At 36.6% G+C, this 13263-nt stretch overlaps 1 protein-coding gene across 1 annotated transcript in view; it reads right to left on the bottom strand.

The window, feature by feature from the left end:
- Positions 1-13263, bottom strand: part of THEMIS (thymocyte selection associated) — a 72647-nt gene that overhangs the window by 23710 nt on the left and 35674 nt on the right. The gene's annotated exons all lie outside the window — the stretch shown is intronic.

Genomic DNA, 13263 nt, shown 5'->3' with positions numbered 1-13263 from the left:
CAGTGAGTTTTAACTATGTACTGGTTTTAGCAAACCTTTGCAGGAGGTGGTCTGCGAGGTTTTCTGCCCCAAAAGTTTCATTTTAAGTTTCAGGGGTTAGGTGAAAGATGACATTTTTGAAGAAATGGGGTGAAAGATTTACACATATCTTTGAAAGATTCAGAAAGTTTTCACTGAACTGCCTGGTTTCTAGTCCAGGATTTCACTGGAATTTTCCAGTCAAATTTCTAAGAGCTTGATTTTTGATCCACCATGTATTATGTTTTGAGATTTAACAAACAAACAAACAAACAAAAAACAAAACCAAAAAAAAGGCAGAAATAAAGGGTCTCGTATTTTAAACCAGCTTATTTCAATATTTGTAATAATCTAACACTTTTGCAGATTGTTTGCATAAACATTTTCTAATGTCTTCGAACGTGATATAAGTAAGAAGTTATGAAGTTTCATATGTTTTTCCCCTGAAAAAATGGTTTGCATTCATATAGTGAAAGGAGAAAAGCAGGGGCTAACAAATACTCTTCTGATAAAAGCAGTATTACGGATAGAAATTTTTAGGTTTAAATAGTCCTCATCAAATTTCTCTTACTAACTTAAAAAATATTCTTTATAGCAATTTCATAATGTAGCTATCTAAAACTTCTATATTAAGCAGTGGATTCAAGCAGGTGTTCATTTTTTTGTGACTTTACAGGTACAACTGGTACATTGCTTCTGGCAGACTGGCAAGATAGCACGCAGGAATTATCTCATTTAACTGTAGATCAATGCCATGGCTTCAATGATAAAATTGTAGGTAAATTGTACTGTAACTACAAGGTTATTATCAATCACTTTTAGCTCTGCAGTGGCACAGGAGAGAGGACAGATACTGTAATAGGCTCTCTGCTGAGTACATTTCATTAACATGCTATGTTTTCTTCCAGTCTTGCACATCTCTTGCTCCCAATGGCTACTTTTGTCTTGCTTATGACAAAAGTAGCAAATCAGCCTAGGTTCAAGTAAATACATCAGGATGAGTGTTACTTTTCCTCTTATAGACTAAAAGATTCATTTAGTGATTTATTATTTGCTAGAAATGTATCACATGGGCATTTAATAAAATCAAGCAGCATCCTTCTGCTTTTGCTTAGTAATTATTAGGTCACAGCCCTAAGTGGAACACAAAGCAAAATCAAAGGTTTGATTTCCAGTATAGGCAGGTGTTCCTTTACTGAACATGGTAGCATTACAGAGGCACAAAATCAGGAGGCCAGTCAAATCCCAATATTGATCTTAAACAATTTATCAGATTTTGTTAATGAATGCATAGAGGCAGAAATGGAGCCACGTGCTTTTTCACTACTGCTCAGTATCAATGGCTGCAAAGTGATTTAAAAATTGAAAGCAGTAGTACAGGAGAGTGGACTTCACTGTAAAAATAGCCTCTTTTGCCCATCTCAAATGCTTCCTTTCAAAATTACCCCTTCAAAAACATTTACTTCATACCTGACCAAAATCCTTTCTTTCTGGCAGTCCTCTGACTTCAGGTCTCTCATGGCCATAGTAGAATTTAAAGTTTTGGGCCAGGGAAACAGTAACACATATTGGCACAAAAGAGTTTCTTGAGGATTTTGCTTCAGAGGAGAGCTAAATACAGTAGTCACTTGCTCCAGTATTTTTTCTTACCTGCCTATATTTCATTTTTACACTATAAAGATAAGAACATGAGGGACTTCCAGGAGAGTAAGGTGGCAAACTTATTCTGGTTGTCACTACAAAAGGGGACATCATTCAAGAAAGAGATGTCTGGTGATGATTTCCAACTAGTTCAGAATTATTATGCAAAACTAATACTTAATATTACTTCACAAGAGTATTCTAACACAGAACTTCATGCTAGACTTTGGTGTACATGTATAGGGACACATTACAGACTTGTGACAAGTGCATCCTTCCAGGTATAGCATTAATTCAACCTGAACAACAACGCTGACTTAAAAAATACTATGGTTGTTTTGAATTAATTTTGTAGGCTGACTGTTTGACAAACTTTGTATCTGGGATCTCAGTTTATTTTTCTCCTCAAAAACTGCAGAGAAAAAATTCTGCCCAGAGATTTAGTTAGGACAAAACAGGTCTGCTAGCCAAGAAACCCAGCCACTAACCTGCTGAGTTACTGCAGGCAAGTCATCTGCTGTCTGTTCCCTCTGACATGAGTTCTCTAGCTATTTAGAGCAGAAGGATATCTGCTGGGATTGCCACTCACTGCATGTTTCTGCAGGGCTAAGAGACCCCAAGCCCCTCGCTCTGCATGGGCCTGTAGGTGATACAATGGCTGTAAATATCTGTGCAATGAATCTTCACCATCACACCATTTCCTAGTGGAATTCTATTCATCCAAATATCCCACTCTTATATTCCAGTGATTGGCCAAGGCAAGTCCCCAGGTGTGAGAAGCCCTCCAGCTGCCTAGAAACTGAAGCTACAGACAGCTGCAATAGTATCAGATACCTCCCCAGGATCCTTATAGCAAGCAGTAGCCTTTTGTTCTCATCTCTCTTCATATTACCCTTATACAGTTCTCTAGTACAGCTAATAGTAACATGAAAAATGTGGAAAAAATGAAGTTTGCCTTACTCTTGACAAAATAGAAACATGCACACATCACAAATACTGATATATTTATGAAATATATATTTTGAATACAGAATGATGGAAACCTTCCAAATGAAGGTCTGAGGTCAGAAAACTTCCCCTAAGTTATGGTTAAGGATACAAAGATGAGTTGATTTAAGTATAGTCTGCCAATAAAGAAAATAGTCTCTAATTAACTTTTTTATCATAAAAATGGTATCTTACATAAATGTGTTGGTTGTCTTAAAACCACTGAGAAAATGTGAACCTGATCCCTCAAAACAAAGAGCTGCCTTTTGTGAAAGTTCACCATGTATTCTAGTCACTATGACAATAATTACCAACCAGCTCACAGTGTTATCTGAGACACCAAGGGGACCTGACTTACACGAAAATAGAAAGCAGAATGCAGGACACTGTATTCCACTGGGCTGTAAGGCAGGTAAGCATTGATGAATACTGAGATTAAATGACAGGCACAGAAAAATACACTAGAAAGCAACAGGCTCAGTTCATAGCTTCCCTCAATGCCCATAATGTCTCTTCAGACCACATAAGGTTTTCATTTTATAACTCCAGCCTTAACCTTGATACAGGCTTTTTCTGCAGGTTTTTTTTTTCCCTGCAGATGGCAAGCGCTTTCATCAAGGATCATCTCTTCTTCATTGTTTGCAAACAAGGCAGCCCTCTCTCATGTTTAGCAGCATTTATGTATGTTCATAGCTGTCCTGCTGACTTCAAATTAATTTTGTCACAAGGGAACGCTAATGTGTAAGAATGACAGCATCAGAGCTGGACCAGAGCTACATGGAAGCATGCCTCAGGTACCACTAAGGCAAATACTTCAGTAATAAATGCAGACAAAACTGACTGCTGAAAACGGAACGCAGCCTTTACGAAATTACTAACATGAGGCTTGAAAACTAGAAGCACATTAGCTATCTTAATTGTGTGGTTCCTCTGAAATGAAGTGCCCCATTAACGGCTACATGTCCAGTGTACAGGTGAGACTGTTGTCAAATCCATCACTATTCAGTCAAAAACCCTAGGGTAAAATTTTGTGCTGTGCAACAAAAAAATTACAGCTGAGGAAGAGGGAGTTTTGATGGCTTAAAATAGTCTTCTTATCATGCAACTTTTAGCTGTCCCAGGAGCTATAGCTGATATTGGCCAGTTTTGTGCCCTACTACCTCATTTTTTACCAAGACCCTTCAGAACAGAGGGAACAATGCAATGAAGTACATGAGCTATTGTCCAAGGATGTATTTATTTCAGTTAGATGTAGTGAAGAAGGCATGCTCAGCAGAGGAGAGATGGGAGATAGGAGAGAGAACAAAATTACGGAAGTGAAGAGCAGCTGTTCAAATTAACTCATTGCATCTGTCTAAAGTCATACAAAAAGATATAATTTCACCCAAGAGCAAGCCTTCCAAATGGCAATTTATTTTCTAGAAATAATTTAATGACACACAACTATTTGAGTGGCTGGTACTTTACATACAAATAAAAATGGTAAGTCCTTGCACTTCAGTTTTGTCATCTAAATTAGACTTTTGAGACCAAGTCCTCTGTGGATATAAATTAGCATAGCTCCACTAATGCTAGAGGAATCATTTATGCACCAGAAGGGGAAATAGTATAGGGAAAAGATACTTTTTGACTATAAAACACCAGCTCAGTCCTGGTTGTTTTAATTTAAATTATTAATACTCCAAGCATTTCCAGTGAATTGATTTTACAACATATGTAGATCTAGAGAATGCATATACAGATTCATGAATTGATAGGATAAGCCTTTCAGTTCTCAAAAAGAAAAAATACAGGGAAGAAACATATGGAACAAGGGAATTCGATAACCAAAGCTTCTAGGCTTCTTATGCAAAACTTCTGCAAATTTTGGCTTAAAAGGTCACAAACACCAACAGAGAAAAGGGTCATAAAAATTAGATATGATCACATTTATGGAAAAAAAATTCTTTTACTAGTAATTATTGTCAGAGCCAATTTATTCTCTGAGCTTTCAGGTCTCTTGGTGAAGAACTTAAACTTTTTTATAGAGAAATAACAAGCAGTAGAACATGCTCCTCATGCCAATGGTACATGCTGTTAGTATCCACACATGGGAAGTAATGTCCTGCCTGAATGTGTACCAGTCACAGAAGAGTGGTAAAAATCTAACTTTTTTCTATAATAGGAATTAAAGCCTTGTCCAAAAGAAATTGAAGTAGTGTAAATTACAGCCAGAAGGAATCATGCCTCTGAACTCTCAGAGAAGAGAATACAAGACACTATACATCGAGATCACTGGACTCAATCACATGGCTGCATTCAGCATTGCCTTGGAGCCAAAGCATTTGTACATTTTTGCAACTGGTTATGACCCCTTCAAACAGAGGGACTACAACTGGGCTATTCATCTTTCTGTGATACATTGATGATGCTTTCAATGTGATACAATATTGCTTTTTTTTTCTTTTCTTTTTCTTCTCAGGAGGTATTAGATAATGGTACTTTTACCTGCTCATGTGCATCAAGAGGGTTCTCTTGCAAAATTTTCCTTGGGAATGTTGGAAAGCTAACAATTGTGCTCCTATTTTCTCACCTCTAGTTCCATTTATTGCAAAGGAACTGCTGATGCATTCTCTCTTCTCAAAGAATATATCCAAATGGACCCACAAAAAGCAAATAAAACAAGAAGTATGTAATGTTAAAAATATACATTTAATTACTTAAAGAGAAAAAGGTTTGTGATAGTAGGAGTCTAGGCAGTGCTCTGAATAGAGGCATTAGCAAGGGCTTTGTCCTCTGAACTTCTACTGAATATGCTTTACTAGGAATATTTTACTCATTAGTTATGTTCCGCAAGTTGAATGACAGTGATGTTTTTCCAGAATGATCAATTTATTAAATGGCAATTTTATATCACCCCATTTATTGTAAAATGTAGAACGCGGTCTAAATGGCTAAAAAAAAAAATTGTACAGATAATTAAGATGAATATGGCATTTATTATTAGACTAGGGTAGAGTAAATAAAATTCTAATGTGAAAAGCTGTACTTTTTATGTGTTTGGTTTCTTTCTTTGAAACAGTAGAGATGGCATCTTTCCTTAACTGAACAAGCTTTTAAAGGTAATGAACATAGGTGCACGAAAATGCTCATAGTGGTTGTATATTAGTAGATAGTTTTCTCAGATTTGAAAAAAATACCTTGTCCAAGGTTATCTGTCTGTAAGCTACGACTATATGAGGTAAATTAATAGAAAAACCATTTACTATGTTTTAGGCAAGAGCTGCCAATAGTGGTGTGGTGTTTTGTAAAGCATAATTTTCTATAAATTAAATTTAATCACATACATCTGCTAGATGAAAGAGAAATGTTACTGAACTAAAAATCAGAAAGTGATATGAAAAAGAAATAAATTTATTTTATTGCACCTCTTAATGAAAATATAGATGCTGTGTGCTTAGTAGCTGGGGACACATTTATTAAACACCCACGAAAAAAGAATTTCAGTACAAAATTTTTCTGTGGATGATTTCTTTTATCTGCCATTGAAAATTATCTAGGACAGATGTTTAATACACTGAGATGCTTGTGTAATAAACATGAATTAAATGGATTCATAAAATTCAAAAAGAAAAGGAGAGCTAAAAAATAGTGTACTTCTGTCATGTTACATTGGCAACATACAGTGAGGAGGGAGAAGGAGATGGAGACAAAGAGGGAGAGGACCCATTCAATTAAATAACCCGGGGGGGGGCACAATTTTAGCAAATTGTTAGTTTATGTACCAGTGAGGAAAGGAAAACCACGACACATGTATATGCTCTTTTACCTGAAATAGGATTAACCGATACGTTCACGTGTGTAATGTTTCAGTATGTAGGAATCAAAATTTATGGCAGGACTACAAACCATACTCTTTTCTTTCAATGTAAATTGATTTTTTCACATGTAAAGTCATGTAATTAAAGTTTTCTTTGTCAAAACAAAGGCATTAAAAACTTACTGGAATTATTAATTTTTTAATTCTAGTTGATACTTTACATCTTTGTCAACACTAAAGAAGATGTCTTCAGAAATTCCCATTATTCATTTCAAGACTTCAAAGAAAGATTTGACCACTAAGCAAATACAACCAGTTTTAAATAAGGGTTTTAAGAAAAACAGTCACACCTGTCGCTTCTGAGGGGTCAGTGTTTGTATGTCTTTGAAACATGTATGGATCTTCTCATCTGTGCCCTTAGCTACTGTTTAAAAAAAATGCTACAAAAGCAAAGTGGTGGATGAAAACAAACATCTATTAGAGATCCCAGAACCCAATGGGCCCTTTCAATTACTGGCATTGCAAGAGCTATGGAAACAGGAGGACCAGCTTACATTTGAATTCTTACTTTGTCTCTTTGTCCAGAAAGAATTACCATGACAATATTTAGTTTTATTAAGAAAAGCAAATCTGAGAAACACAAAATTTTCCCAGTCCTACTAAGTAATTCCATTAAATGAGCCGCTGAGAGTACAGACCATAGTGGAAGCTTAGAGATGTAGCTCACATCTCTAACATGTGGCTACCTAAGCAAAGGCACCTTTCTCTGTAGCTAGGCTGTACCAGGCCAGCAGTCACTGAAGCATGCTGGCCCAGCTCTGAAGAAACACACATGCCATTTTTCTCTCCCACAACAAATATTCCAAATTCACACTTCTTGGAAAATATTTTGATTCCATTAAAGCAAATGGAGCTCTATTTCTTTAAACCACGCCTGCACATGCCCCGTGAGATCCATCTATCCCAGCACAGCCAGCCTAAGACAGGACATGTTAAAATGTAGACACAGCTGAGAAGCTAGTCAAACAGTAGAGCAGTCAAAAGTTTGCTTATAGTACGGGTTTCAGTAAGGAAACTATTTAGCATTGCCTCATGACCAGAGTCATTAGCAAAACCAAAGCTAGAAAAACCAAATGCTCTGTCAGGAATCTTCATATTGGGGGCAGTTTCTTTGTGGTTACATCTGAATAACACTATATGTTGAAAGAAACCCAAGCATGACATTTTGGTTAGGGATGCATGCAATGTATAAGCATGTAAAACATCTGTAAAGGATTTTTTAAATCAACAAATTAGTGTCTCAGACTGTCATGTTATTACAGTTGTGCTGTACCTGCAGACAGGGTGAGGAAGTTGCATGTACACTTAAAAACTGCAAATACAAATTACATTTGTACATTTGAAAATGTATTTACATTTGAAAAAGTTATGAAAAATACAATGGCAGCACTTGGCAATGTGTCTTTTGAAATAAGCTGGAAGCTCCCATTTATTTGAAATTGTTAGCATAATGTTTTATGCCATTAGGTATCAAATTTCTTTTTGTAATTACAGAAGAGATCACAACCAACAAATAAAGAAATTGTGCTTAGGTGCTCAGGAAAAACAAATTAGTTTAATCTGCAGTCCACAGACATTTGGGAGTCATATGTTACTGGTGCCTTTGTTATTTTTGGAAGCTGCTATGATTTATTATTCTAAACATATAGCCATAAATTGAAAGCACGGATTAAAATGTCTCCTACTTGACCTTTTCAGAACTATCCATGAATATAAATATTTATTTTATGCATTCAATAGCTGCTGATAAAGTTACATATTGTGAATAGTATTGCTTGAATTATTACTCCACCATTCAAATTACATAGTTCCATGACAAACTGTATGGGCATTTTATGCTAATAGGCACTTTACAAACCATTGCATAACCTCCACAAATTTACACGACATGCGTGGCTGTAGAGGCATATGACAACTTCTGGTCTATGACTGGATGATCTTCGCACTGTAACAATATAAGAAATCCCCTCTGATATCAACTCTTCCCCTGAAACAAATCTTGACATTTATTCGTTCAGAGATGAGAAATCAGTCAGCTACTGCGCATTAAAAATGAATGTACAGCAATAAAACCAAAACAAGCATTTTCCACTTTGCCTTGATTTTTATTCCTGTTCACATTTGTAACACCTTTGTTCTTACCCTTGCCCTTATTTCTCTCAGGCACTGCAATTTTAGTGAAGACTAAGTTGCCTCCGCTTGGCACAAAGCAAAATAAAAGATAGTGCTAAGGTGAAGTGATTGAAGACAAATAATAGAAGAAAGCATATTGTCTCAATACAGCTACTAAATTCTGGTGTTGATTACATCCTATTCTCCCATCTGTGCCTCATCCAGTTGAGCCATGGAGGGAGAAAAGATTACTTACTCTCTTCTCAGTGTGTATATCTGCTGTAGGTTCAACACACAACCAGTAAGCCCTTATACTCATGCAAAGATTACTGATGCTACTAGATTATTTGCTACTTGACATGCAAAGCAGTGAAAACAATCCAGTGTCCCTATGCTGGTTGGCATTATACTACTATTAGAAGCTACTCTAAGTTCCCCTTTATTCTAACCACACTGATTTACGAGAACAAGAACACTTTCTGGGAATTACTGTTTTGGCTGCCCTAGAAAAGTGTTTTCAAGATCTTTACTTTTTAAATTGAGTCTAAGTTTTACCTTCTCTGTGGCTTCTGTGTCCTTAATGAATTGTGACCTGCATAGATAGACTGCACCACCTCCCTCTGTTACACCCACAGAATTGGGGCCTCCAAGATGCAGTTTGTGGGTTTTGCCCACAAAGTGCCTTCTAAATGACATTTATCTGAAATTATTTTCAAAGTACTTTTGGTCTCAGCCTGAATATTCATCTGCTTTGATGACCACCTCAGCTGCCTATGCTTGTTCTGTCTCTGCCCTTGTTTATAAAGATATTGTGCAGTAAGTTAGGATATGAATTTATAGTTTCTTGCCACTAACTCTCTCTGTAAACTCTCCTGCAGAGAGAGTTTCCTTGAACAATTTCCTTGGTTCAAAGCAATTTAATCTCCTCTCAATGCCATGTGAAATATCTAATACTTTCTTCATACTGAGTAACCACAAAAGAGGCGATGCAGAAAACCAAATTAGCTGTAAATTCACAGCCTAACACACTTCTTTACGTAGAAAAGCCATCTATTTCAGTTAGTTCTTTGCAACTAGGTCGTAGTGATGATATACCAGCATCCCTGAGAAGAAGTTTCATTTACTCTTCCTGCTTTTACTTTGACTGTCATGACTGTAGAGCTGGTGTTTAGTCAGTGAGAGAATCTTATTATAGCAACATCCAAATGTGACACACAGCAAGGATTAAAGTGTTATCCAACTTGTAAATGCATAAGCAGGCTCCCTGGAAACAGAATTCAGACCGATATTTTCATTTTCAAACCTATATTTTTCTCCATCTGAGCAGTCAATGGAGCATCTTCCTTCCTAAGTAAGATCCAATTATAATGAGAGCTTGGATTGACAGGAAACATTATTATAACTGAATGAGCTGTCAAATCCATGATTAATAAGGTTTTTCATTTAGGTTCAACAATAGCAGCATTAGACTACTGCCATATTATTATTCAATAACTCATAACATTCAAAGAAGGTTTATTTTCCGTTTCGGAGGAGAGAGGGAGATGTCTCACATTCAGCTATTCGTATGGGCAGAAGTGGTTTCAATATTTCATGAGATGATTTTATCTCTATATTTTCTGAAGATGCAAAATAATGAAAAGCCTTATGCAAAATCTAAGCCTGCTGTTTAAGGATTTAGGTTCTGTTTTCCTTCTAGCTCCCATGTTTTTTCATCCATACTCCTCCAGCTCGAGCCATGAGAACAGAGAGGGAGTATCAGTAGTGCAGGGGGTTGGTAGCTTGGGTATTTGCACCATCAAATGTTGACTATATACAGTATAAGTATGAGACAAACCAAGACCTCTTTGGTCCGTCTGGTCAACAAGGTGCAAAGCAACAGATGAAGAGCAGATATTTCGTGTTAACCACAATGTATGTATGCATGTGGTTGGCTCAAGCAGAGCATTTTTTTTTTTACAGTACACTACTTTTCATTTTTATGTGAGAGATAATGAAGGTGGGATAGTTATGAATTAGGATATTCAAAAGAGGAAACAAACATTCTTAAAAAGAAAAATCCTCCCCCTGAAAAAAGCCTTTTTGTAGCAAAAATGCAATTCCCTCCATCCTACATAAATTCTCTTTTCCCATCCCATTTCACAGTTTGATAGAATGTAACTGGATATTCCATTTTACTGTTTCACTAGTTCTCAATTTTACCTTCCTATCTTAGCTGTTTAATCCACTCTTCCATCCGAATGGTGGTGCTGCTCCACCATTGTAAGTAGTATAAATGATGTGTCTGTAAAATCTGTGTGCTAGAGTTGACTTCAAAAAACTACCTTTTAATCCAGCATTCATTTATATACGATCAGTTATTTCCCACTGCTTTTTATCCAAGTATGATCTATCAATATAATATTATATACTTATATAACCCATATTGTAGCAGTCTCTTTCTCATTTTCTTCCCTTGTTGATACCTTTCATGCTTGCACAAACTAACCTTTAACATGGATTTCTTAGTTTAATGTTATTATCTGTCAAAGTTCCACAAGCTGTGAAAATTTACAGAGGCATTATAACATCCAAGCATTGTAACATCTGGAAACATCTGAGTTTCCATCCGTAAGTCTTCATGTCTTGAAACTAAGTGCTACCTTCTGTAAGCCAGAAGGTGAAGATAAGGATTAAGACACCGGATATACCACAGCAGATGCAGAAGGCAAGCACAAAGACCAGCGTCTACTATTACAATAAATTGTTAACTGGTTAACAAAAGATTGAGCTCACAAAAGTGTTAGTGAGCCTCAGGGTTAACACCTTGCAGTGACATAAGTTCTTAAATAAGTTCTTTCTTGTTTCTTCCTCTTTCAAATACCCACACTTCAGAATCCATCTGTCCTAGACAACTGTCACTTGCCTTTTTCACCTCTTCTGTAGATTAACTTCCAGATAAAAACTTTTAAACAAGGATAAAATGTACTAGTGTCCAGTAATTTCATTGTTGATATTATTTTTATGTTGTTTCTGTTGTTCCTATTGCAGTAGCCAATGCACAAAATGCTGCATACATATGAAAATTATGCTTGCCTATACAAATATCCAAGATAGGAAAATGAAATATTGTGTCCCATTTCATAGACAGAGGAGACAGCTACATGAACAAGTCGCCACCTAGTAAATGACCATGGATTTACAGCTCATTTAATACTCCATGGCAACTGTCAGTGTGGTTAGTGCTCCAGAGTAAATGTGAGGTAGCTCTGACCCTTACTGAAAATGAGGCAATGTATCTTGCATTTACCTGAGATTTAAGCAACCATATAAAGTAACTAATGAGCTGTAAATCCACACTCCCTCTTCACACTTGGCAGTTTCTTTATGTATCTGGAGGCAATGATATTTATGTGATTTGCCTGGTGAAGCAGCATGTGACAGAAGTGGCAATGTAAACCAGACCTACTGAGCTCCTACGAACCCTACTCCTCTCATGGCCAGAATTTTCTTGTAGAGATACTGTTCAATTGCTTGGCACATTTCCTTTCAAATGAGAATAATTCACAAGCAAACTCAACCATTCTTTCCCTTATTAATACTGCAGAGCATGCATTTACCACTTATGCAAAACAGATGGATCCATAAAAGTAGCTTCCAGATATGGTTTCTTAATTTCACACATAAAATATTATTTACTTTTTCAAATACTCTTAAATTTAAAGCTTAAAAGCAATGCTTTGGGAATAGCGTTATCCTACTTTATTAAGCAGATTTCAACTCCAGCTAATTTCGAGTCCAAACCAGGGCAGAGTCTAAGTGGTTCATCACCAGTGTTATCCATCAGGGCGGGGCATGGCATGCCACAAACTAGCAAAGAGCTTTCTTTCTTTTCCTTTTTTTTCTCCAGTGACTCTTATGAAGTGATACTTTGAGTAGATTCCATCACACTAGTTCAGATGGACCACTGACATAAGCCACTGCCTACAGGCATTGCGAGCCTGGGATCACTGCTCTAGTTTTCAGTGGCACTACAGGAATCCCAACAGAATTGAATACCCTGTGCATCCTCAATCCCCTTGTCATTTTGTATTAACAAAAGAAGAAAGAGAAGCGGCAGAAAAATCTGAACTACACCACCACAACATTGTCATCACAACATATTTACCAGTAAAACTGTTTTGTGTCCTGAGGCAAAACAAGAACATAATGTTGTTAAATACCTCGAAAAGGTTTGGTGTACATTATATATATCTATGCATAAAGAAGGAAAATTAATTTTCTTGGTAAAGACATTAAATACATTATTTTTCAATCCTCAAAAGCTCCCTCACCATACTTTTTTTGTCACGTCTATGGACTAACACATTCAAAAAGTAAAGAGTGAAAGCCCACGACAGACTGTCATGACAAATTTTAATGGATTTGATGACTGTTTCCACAGCATTCTCTGTTTCTTGATAATCACTCAATTCCTTACTGCAAGTACTCTCTGGAAAACATGAGACATGTCCACAGGTCTTTTGGGATTTGACTCTGCTGTCACACTGACAACAAGTTTCTCGTTTCCTTTCATAGGGCATATTTTTCAAAGCATAATCCCAACGTTCTGGGGTGCTTTCACTTCCAGAATGCCCAGCTGATAGTACTGCAAAAGTTTGAATTTC

The sequence above is a fragment of the Neopelma chrysocephalum genome, unplaced genomic scaffold (assembly GCF_003984885.1).
Source record: "Neopelma chrysocephalum unplaced genomic scaffold, ASM398488v2 Primary Assembly neopelma1_23, whole genome shotgun sequence".
NCBI classification, from domain to species: domain Eukaryota; kingdom Metazoa; phylum Chordata; class Aves; order Passeriformes; family Pipridae; genus Neopelma; species Neopelma chrysocephalum.
Note: the sequence above shows the minus strand (reverse complement) of the source record. Positions and strands in the feature narration are given on the sequence as shown.